The 9,954-nt window shown below is 34.0% G+C and overlaps 1 protein-coding gene across 2 annotated transcripts in view; it reads left to right on the forward strand.

Moving 5' to 3' along the window:
* The first annotated feature begins 946 nt into the window (after nt 1–946).
* The window catches only part of LOC117108832 (ankyrin repeat domain-containing protein 50-like), a 34,053-nt gene continuing 25,045 nt past the window's right edge, over nt 947–9,954 (forward strand). The window contains exon 1 of one of the 2 annotated variants that reach the window (XM_033250988.1): nt 947–1,045. The gene's annotated coding sequence lies outside the window, so the exon portion shown is untranslated. Of the gene's footprint in view, nt 1,046–5,057; nt 5,398–9,954 lie in introns of those variants that run through there. The other variant, XM_033250990.1, reaches the window with a different exon arrangement.

The following is a 9,954-nucleotide window of genomic DNA, read 5'->3' on the forward strand; positions in this document are numbered from 1 at the left end:
ACACAAGCGAAATGCACAGCTAGGGATTGAAACCCTGACCTCGAGGTTGGGAAACCAAACCGTTCCCACTGCGCCAAACCACTTCTTCCGACTGGGAGTTCGAGACTGACGCTCGTCGCATTGCTTGTATCGCCTTGTATAATGTGCGGATTTTGATAGGCGCTATATAAATTTTGGTTCTAAAAAAAAACCAAAAAACTAAAGGTACAGTACGTGAACCTGTACAGGTCCAGAGTGCATATCCATCTTTTATAAGCATTGGGGCCAACTGTGCAATGTGTTGAGGGGATTGCCACTCCTCCTCAAAATGTCTGTCTCTTTTCGGAGTTACTGTTTTTATTTGTTTATTCATTCCATGATTTTTGCCTTACTATTTTGATCATTTGTTATTTTTTAGATCATTTCATTGAATGTAATGATTTGCACACGTTCAGTTCATTTATAACAAGGATTGTCCCCGCTGGTAGCTTCAAAACTTTGGAAGATTCTATTCTGTAGAGAAACTCTGTAGGCTTATACATTGATTTTGGACACTGTGAACCTTATATTTTATTAGTAATAATGACTACCTTTGCCTGATTACTGTTAATAATTATATTTATTACTATCCTAATTTCTGTGTATTGAGACATTTTATAATTAAATAAATAAGTAACATGTTCAGTCACCAGAAAAGGTGTAGAGGTCAAGTGCAGTATCTTGTTAGTAAACATCTCAGGTAGGTGTGAAGGTCAACAATGGTTTGCATTTGGTCTAGTCAATGATAGAGGGATAAGGTCAAATTATGACCCTAATGTGTCACTGGGTCAGGGATCTGTGGTAGATGTTGTTTACCAAACAATGAGCTCTGTGCTCTAACCTCAACACGGTGATTAAACAATTACTAAAAATACTTCACACCCCATTAATAAGTAGTCATTCTTTGAAATTACTTGTAAAGGTGAGAAAGAGTTTGGCTCTGTGTTTGGAAACCGTCTCTTAATAACATTCTGGATAAAATAAAGGATTAGTACTCTACGTGTACCAGTGAAAGTAAATCTTTACGGTAGGGATAAAGCTAAAATTAAAGTATTTGATGATCTTTGTATTTTAACCATCATTTAATTATACATGTATAAGTCAAGGAATGTTCCCAGGGCTTTTTGTAAAGGTATACTGATTATTCAGTTTTCAAGTACATCTTAACTAATCTACTTACAACTAAACCCAAGTATGGAGGTTTTATTTTGTCTGTTACAAAGGTGTAATACTATGAATAAATACTACAGTAGATTAAGTGAGATGAAGTAGGCTTTTCTCGACACTGTGGATTAGGATTGTAATACATAAATAAAACATTGTACCAAGAATAGTCCGATGAGCAGGCAGAAAACTGTCCGCCTGTCTGTGTGTCAAATGAATTTAGAAATTGAGTGAAATAAGTCCTGAAAACTGAATGACGGCCAGAGACTTCAGCTACAGGAATATCTAACGTGGACTGCCTCTCCACTCCACCTGGTGTGGGAACGTTCAGCCAGTTTTCCCCTTCCAATCGTTGATTTCAATCACATCAGACATCTGTGTACCGCTATGTAGGTTAAAATCCAGACTTACTGACATACCATTAATGATGTTGATGGATTGAGAATGACTGGTTTTTCACTGTCATTATTTCAATTAAGCTGATTGTCAGCCTTGCTCCAATCAGAGATATTGATGGACATGTGAAGTATTGATTTCCTGTGCAGTACTAATTATGCCATTTGCTACTCATTAAGAATAAGATACAGTTTCTTCAAGTGCAGGTTATGTTAGATAAAATGCAAATTACAGGTATTTAGTCTAATATTTATTACATAGCCATATTAATTATTTACATAACAATTTTCTAATTTTATTGTTACATAATATTCTTAAATAATTATTTATTTGTAATTTTATAAATTATGATTATTAATTGTGATTAAATTGTGATTATATAAGTTGTGAATTTAGAGAACCACTTCAGGTCAGCTCTTTAGCTGTTAGGATCATTCTTAAACTTTATTTTCAAATTGAACAAAGAGGTTTTGAACAAAAAGAATTAGGTGATTGTTTATCATACTTTAGTACTGTATTCACTAACTGTAGTTCAGCAGTGTCCTAATCTAGTTCTCAGACACAGCTACAATGTAACCTACTGCAGTGTCATAATTTTGTCTGTGCCTTGGTCATTAATATGAAGTCACTTCTGAGACCTTTATAATAGGTGGTGGTGAATTAATTGATTTCTTTAAACTGTTCTGTTTGGCAATTACCAAGGGCATAATGTTAAATTGTACTTTGTACTCCCGCTATCCTCAACCATTAGACAGTCTTAACATTTTGGAATTAATTCATTAAGATTTGTTTAACCAGAGGGTCTTTCCATCGTTGTGCTGGAATGCCTTTAGCATTCTTCTATATAGAGTTAAGGAATTTTTCCGGTACATTTACACATTACAGGTGAAATAATTTTGATACCATGGTAGGTTACATACTTGATACGCTAAATATATTATCCTGTATAATGATGTAGTTGTTGGTTTGTAGTTATGAGGAATGCAGTGCAAATCAAATTATAATCAAAAGTGCAGGCATCACCAAAGTTTGCAACAAGTTGTCGAAACTAGTAATGTTTACTTTTGAGTGTGCTAAACTGTAGAGGTCTTTCCAATTTCGTGTCTGGTTCAATTCCATCGTTTATCTCTGGTGTTCCTGCTGCGTTTGAGGACTGAGATACAAGTTTACAATCTCTTGGATGAGATGTTTAAAGCCATTTGTTGCGAGTGCAATACAGTCCATGTGCATATTAAAAAATGCAGTATTCAGCACAGTTGCCAACTTTTCCCCCAAAAAAATCTGTGAGAACTTGAAGAGAACGCACCACTGGCTGGGGGCCCAGGGGGAGAAGGTTTCTTGAAGCTTGTGCAATCTGGGCATTTTCACTACTGATTTGATAGATCATGGCCACTAAATTAAGTCAGTGCCTGTATGTAAATTTAATAAAACCAAAAAGTTATACTCATTTAAATTTGACCAAAGTACGGTACTGTACACTTAGGATGAGTACCCAACAGCTGCTTGGTGTAAAATTAAAACATATTTACAGACTCATTTTATTCATGAATCACGATGTACAGACAGTACATTCATGTGGAAAACAGATAAACAAACAAATCATGCGCGGTGCATTACTGTGTAATAAAAGAAAACTGACGGCAGCTAGCGTAAAGGGCGTCGTTTATTTACGATGACAATGTCAGCCATACTGGGCTTGCACTATAGCCTAGGCTTATTCTTTGCTACACTATAAACACTACAGAAGAATGGAAATGATTTATTTATTGCATATTACTGTATATGCTGTTCGCAAATCATTATATATTCGTTTAAAAATCTTGATCCCTGAGTAACCTTGAAATCTGTGAGTTTTTATTCATTGCAAGTAAAACTGGCAAATGATAAATTATCTGTGAGTCTCATGGTCAATCCGTATAAGTTCCGTATCAGCCCAAATTACTACCAGAATGACTTGTTGGAAATACAGTAAGTCTTTGGACCATGGAGGAATTCCTGCATGTTTGGTCTTTCATAATCATAGATATTTCTTTTCTAGTTGTGAAAATAACAATCCAATCCAGATCCTTCCAGATTCTCTTTTGAATGTTGCCAACATTTTTTGTTGGGATCTTCTACTACTGAAAAGACCAACTACTGTAGAAATAAGTCGTCTGACTTTCATAGATTTTTCTTTTAGATGTGAAAACAACAACCCAATTCAGTTTCTTCCAGATCCCCCTTTTGAATGTTGCCAAAACTCTTCTTTGAATCTTTTCAGTAGCATGACCTAGGGTGAATGTTGTACTTTGTCTTTAATGCTCTGGATGTTATGTTGGTCACACACATCATTTTCCTTGGAGTGTTCCTAACGACTTCATTTTAATTTAAAGCAAAAGAAAACACAAGTGTGATCAGTACTAAATCAATGAAAGTGAATAATAGATTAACAAATTAGTAATCTAACAAAGAGCAATTATGTTTACTAATTCTGGTTCCTGGGATCTTCTGGTGTCTTGTATCCTTGTTAATGAATGAACAATGATCAATAAATGCACTTGATTCAAAGGATGGAGCTCACTAATGGAAACAAACAAAAGTTGTTATTCTACTTCGGAGCTTAAATCAATAGCTATCATTAGAGGTCAGTAACCTGTATTCAACTTTTCTTCAGCACATTGTGAATAATCAAAGTTAATTATCTTGAAAATAAATTCTGTCGAATTCACATCTACTATCAACATATAAACTAAAAGGATATTTAAGTATTTTATGTGTCAATTTTAAATGATTGTAGAGCAGTTGTAGATTATTTTTCATCACTCTTCCCTAGTGCCCTAGGTCTTAGGGCATTTCCGTGTCCGTCTACCCACATGTTACTAAATTTACTAAACATTGACTGTTTTATAGAAGGCCCAAAAGACTTCTTCATAAAATATGCGTAACTTTTATAATAATCTTATATTTTCATCATCTCTCCTAGCATATTGAGGCTATTTTATACATTAGTCACTTTATAAAAATATTACGGTGATAATAATAATAAAACACAGTTATTATTATTATTATTATTATTATTAAAGTAATAGCCAAAAATCTGCAGACCTTTGTGGGACATTGCCTTTGATGCTCTCTTATTTCATAATCCTTTATTGGGTTTTTGTTTCTTTGTTTTCTTTATTTTCAATGAGTAATATTGATTCCAATGTTTGATCACTCGTCCTGGGTGAAAAGGTCATTGGATTTTAATACATAGAATAAGATCAGGAGTTACTTGTAATACCATTGATTAATTAAAAACTATACAAAGTATAGTGGAATGATATCTTGTGCTGCAAGATAAATAGTCGGGCAAGTTGGTTTACATAGTGATTTTCTATTTGTACTTTGTACTAAAGTGGCCCTAGAGGGTCGTATTATAGTTATGAGGTTTATTAATCAATAGTGATTTGTCTAGGATCATACAGTACATTCAAGTCCTGTTTGTCTGTACTTCTGCCAGAAACATTTACATTGCTGTATGTTAATGGAAGGTATCATGTGATTATTGTGTAGTCACAATACAATTGCAACTGCTAATGTACTGCAATACGATACGAAGATTGTTCTACTAATTTCAATGTATAAATTCAGTACTAAATCAATTGTCTGTTCCATATGCTCTTGATCAAACTGTCTATCCCATTTTTGCAACTTAAACGTTACCTCGTCGCAAATTGCACGGATATAAAGCTGTTGCAGTTTTTATAAACAGAGGTTCTACAGTTTCCAGTTGTCTGAAACAGTAACAAGAAAAATGGCATAGATAGACCTGAAGTCCATTATCAATAACCAGTACAGGTATGTTTAAATTGGAAGGCACTCCATCCAATGAAATTCATTATGTCTTATTTTGCGTAAAGGTTTTTCATTTACTTTGTTTACTTAGGCCTATATCTTGTTATTGTCAGAGATCTTCTTACTTCATCATCATCTTTTTTTTTTTATTCTACCTTTCCTTCCATTTTTGTGCGCACGATATCTCAAATTTGCCGCGAGCAAGGCACATGCGCGCTTCAACGAACATTTGGCTTGGCCTGGAATAGTCACAATAAGGTTTTCAATGTGACATCATCTACGTGCAATTTTGCGTTTTTACATTATCGATCATATCAGTCTAACCAATTACCATTTCGAAATCGTATTAAGTGAGCATTAACTTCAGGTTAATGTTAAATGTAATGTACCCTAATTTTACGTGTGCGCTTCATTACGCCCACGTACGTGTGCGTCAAAATTTTAAAATGCTCGAAATCACCTTTTGACTAAAGGAGAGCACGTTTCAGGCTGTTCTGAGTATTTCAACATTTTTCAAATTTTCGGCGCCGCGCGCGCATTTTTTTACATATTCTGAAAGCACATAAGTTGTCGATATGATTTTTTAGATCATGATGTCTGATCGGACATTGTGATGTCATCATATTGCCATCTGAATTTGAAGAAACTTATTTTTATCTGTGACGTCATTTTTGAAAATACGCATTTGGGCGTATCTCGCTTATCCTTGATCGATCGTCTCCCAACTTTGAGTATGTTATAGCTTAGAAAATTCTCTTTCATATATGTGACTTCCTTTTACATTTTGATGACGTCATCATGGTCAAAATAAATGTTTTTTCTGACCCCCTAATCTTTCTTTCCTCAAAACTTTGATGACCCCATATCATCCTAACCAGTTGTCATTTCTGAATCATATTTAATGGGCATTAACTTCAGGCTAAGGTAGAATGTCATGTACCTTAATTTTTAGTGCGCGTGTCATAACGTGCACATCAAAATTTATATATGCTTAAAATTATGAATATATTTAATCAGATATAGCTCCTTAGGATGAAAGGTGACCCCCCAATTTTTATTACATATTCTGAAAGCACATGAGTTGTAGATATGATTTTATAGATCATTATGGCTGATTGGACACTGTGACGTCATCATATTGACATCTGAATTAAAAAAACTGAATTTTTATATGATAAATATTATAAATAAAGTCCCTCACCAAGAAGCGTTTGTCAATGAGAGTTGATACATATATCTCATATCAGGAGTCAAAATGTTGTAATATTTTCATGCGCACGTGCGTCATGACGTGCGCGTACGCATGAGTAAATCTTTTAACATGCTCCAAATTCTTAAAAAAAAAACTGAATTAGCGTATACTTTAGGCCATTTTCAGCATTTAAAAATTGTTCAATCCGCACCTCACACACTTCCTCTAGGGTCAAAGTGCGGCGGATCACCTAACTCGTCCTCAGTGACGAGTTCAAATCTAGTTATTATTTGCTTTTGATTAAAAATTTGAATCAATCAATATTTTATATGCTTTGCAAAAACCCTTAAAATAATTAGTTTACAAGTTTACAAATCAATTTCAGGATGTTGGTGGAATAATTAAATAAAAATCGGGGAATAAAGATAAGGTGTAAAATTAACTGTTAGTTGGAAAAGCTATGAAAATTGGAGCTTAGCAGGGTCCCAAGTCTCCATGAAGGCACGGCAGTCTCCCAGAAATTGAGACGGCGTACCGCAATCAAGCAAGAATCTCCCGGAAAAATAAACCATCTGGAAATTCATAATATTTGCATGTAAACTTTACTACTTAATTCAGTTGTCTCATGGAAGTCAGTGCCGATGGGTATCACCATGCAAAGCAAAATAAAATAGGCCTAAGAAGGCTCATTTAACCAGATCTTCCGGAAGGGATATTGTCTCCAATTTGGGACCCTGACCTCGCCATTCGAGGCACCCAGCCATTAGCTATAGAGTGTGTGGGTAGATTTGACTGATGGTATTTTAACATCAATGATATAGTGTGTGTAGACGTGTACACGTGGGCAATGATGTAATGTCATATCACATGCATTTATTGGCAAACCACAGGGTTTGTCAAATAAAACCTAATTCATAGATAGCAAAGATACATTCTTATGTTAATATTTGTTCCTAGCAAATATGAATTACTAGTTACAGTATATTTATACAGTATATATTATATGGACATTATAAAGTCATAAAAATACATTAGTTTCTGGCTCTTTTTTACTAGTTACAGTATATTTATACAGTATATATTATATGGACATTATAAAGTCTAAAAATACAAATTTCTTATTCAGTTTTCTTGAAATAAGAAAGGGAGGTCACAGTATATATTTTTGTTGGCAGTCACAGCTTTTCCAGATCAAACGGTGTTGGTAATGTTGAATAGTTATATCTACATTGGCCAAAGTAGAAAAATATGGAAATTAACTTTATTAGTATGCTGTTCGAGTCACTAAGAGGAATTGCAGTACTGGGAAAAAAATCAATGCGGCAGCGAAATAGAGCCAGAAACTAATGTATTTTTTGACGTGGCCTAATTGGTTATTATGTTATCTTCTTACGTGGTAATGACAGTAGAGTGCTTTTTACTGTCTCTGTGTAATTGTTAGCATAATCCTTGATATATAAAAATAGAAAGAAGCTACACTAACTAAATCATAAAATATCATCTATAAATTAACTAAAGGAAGTAAGAGCTCAAAGCAAAGAAAGCGGCATCTCCAAACCTTTTTCCAAATCTAGAAGCACTCAAAACGAGGTGCCAGCCTGGACATTCTCATTGGAGTTTATATGATTCCGGTGTCACAGGGAGTGGTAGGAGATTGCTGAATTCATTTACTTGGGGTGAGGGGTGGAGAGAGAGGAGTTAAAAATCGCATACATTTTAAATCAGTTTTGCATGCAGCTTGTGTCCACTTTTGTGAGTTTGATTTACATGAAATATCAATGCTTTCATTTTCATGGTTATGTTTTACTATTAGCTTTTTCCATTTTGATTTTTTTGCTAATTCAGTTCCAAAAGTTTGGCTTTATAAACTTTTTAATTGTTGTTTCATTCCCAAAACATTTTATTTTGTTGAAAATATTTCTTGTTTTTAGTTCAGTTTTGTCAAACAATGAGTAACCAAGTGACTTGAACCTCAAAGAGGTGAAATTGGGCTCTGTATAAATTAAGTCTTATTACTGAGCAGTTTAGTTCAGTTGACTAAACTGGTGGTAGCCACTAGTTGTGCGCTGAACTAAGAAAACCTCTTGGTCCCCGGTTCAATTCCCATCATTTCTGCTTGTGTTTCAGCTGGAGATCTGAATGCAGGTTACGATAGTTCACCGTCTTTTTAAAAAGCCATTGGTCCCGTAAGCATTATGGCCTCGCGCAGTACACTATTTGGAAAAGAGTAAGGGATTGTCTCCCATTGTACTGCCCAATTACCACCAGAAGGACCCCGCCGGAAATAGTCTTCAGATTTTTGTGGGGTATCTTGGTGTTTACACAAAAATTCACCAACATTATGATGTTTGGGTGGTAGAGGGTGGTTTTAATCCTGGTTTTCTACTATGTATTTTATGTTATATATTTTAATTTGAATATATTTAGTATTGCATGTCCTCCAATCCTTAAGTCAGTGTATAAAAACAGCCAGTTCTAATGGATGCAAAGAATATAATTATAAGAATGGTTTTATGTATACAAATATTTTTTCTTTCTAATTGTCAATGTAAAGCTAATTAGTTAATTAAATGTACAAAGTAATTTCTTTACTTCAGATGTCCCTGGCCTAATTTTTAAACTTGTGTATTGTTTATTTCGCGTTTGTATTCTGTTAATGTTTGTATTCTGTTGCAATAAATAAAGGAAGCCGAAAGGTCCACTGATTAATCTCAGATAAGATAGTATAATACATTCTCCAAGTATCGAAATGCACGCCATTGTGTCGGGATTCAATATTTCGACATTAATTATGTCATCATCAGGAATGATGATGACATAATTAATGTCGAAATATTAAATCCCGACAGGATGGCGTGCATTTTTATAATTGGAGTATGTATTATACTATCTTAAATAGATGAAGGAAAACAGTGTTTAATCTCCTTGTATATTGTTGGTTAATTAAATGTTTTCTGCCTGATGATCTTCAGCCCCAGGAATTATAGCCAGTAAAGTGATTGAGGTGTTTTAAATATCACTTTATAGGCCTATATATATATATAAATATATATAACAAGCATTTACAAAGAATACAGGAGTAGCCAAAATATACACATCAATAAATGTTAGTGTTTCGAAAGTCAACATCTTATGCATTTGAGTTGCATTACCATTATGCTATATTATATTCTATGTTGAAACGCAGGTGGACACATCTTCTTCATATATTATAATCATTGTAAATGCTCGTCATAAAATGAACAGTCTGAGAGAGTTAAATGATAATATACTGTACAATTTGTGTAACAATAGTCAAAAGCAAGTTGGCATATTTTATATATATATATATATATATATATATATATATATATATATATTAAGTGGAT

Source organism: Anneissia japonica, unplaced genomic scaffold, assembly GCF_011630105.1.
Source record: "Anneissia japonica isolate Jap-2015-1 unplaced genomic scaffold, ASM1163010v1 scaffold6417_len956965_cov193, whole genome shotgun sequence".
In the NCBI taxonomy this organism is placed as follows: Eukaryota; Metazoa; Echinodermata; class Crinoidea; order Comatulida; family Comatulidae; genus Anneissia; species Anneissia japonica.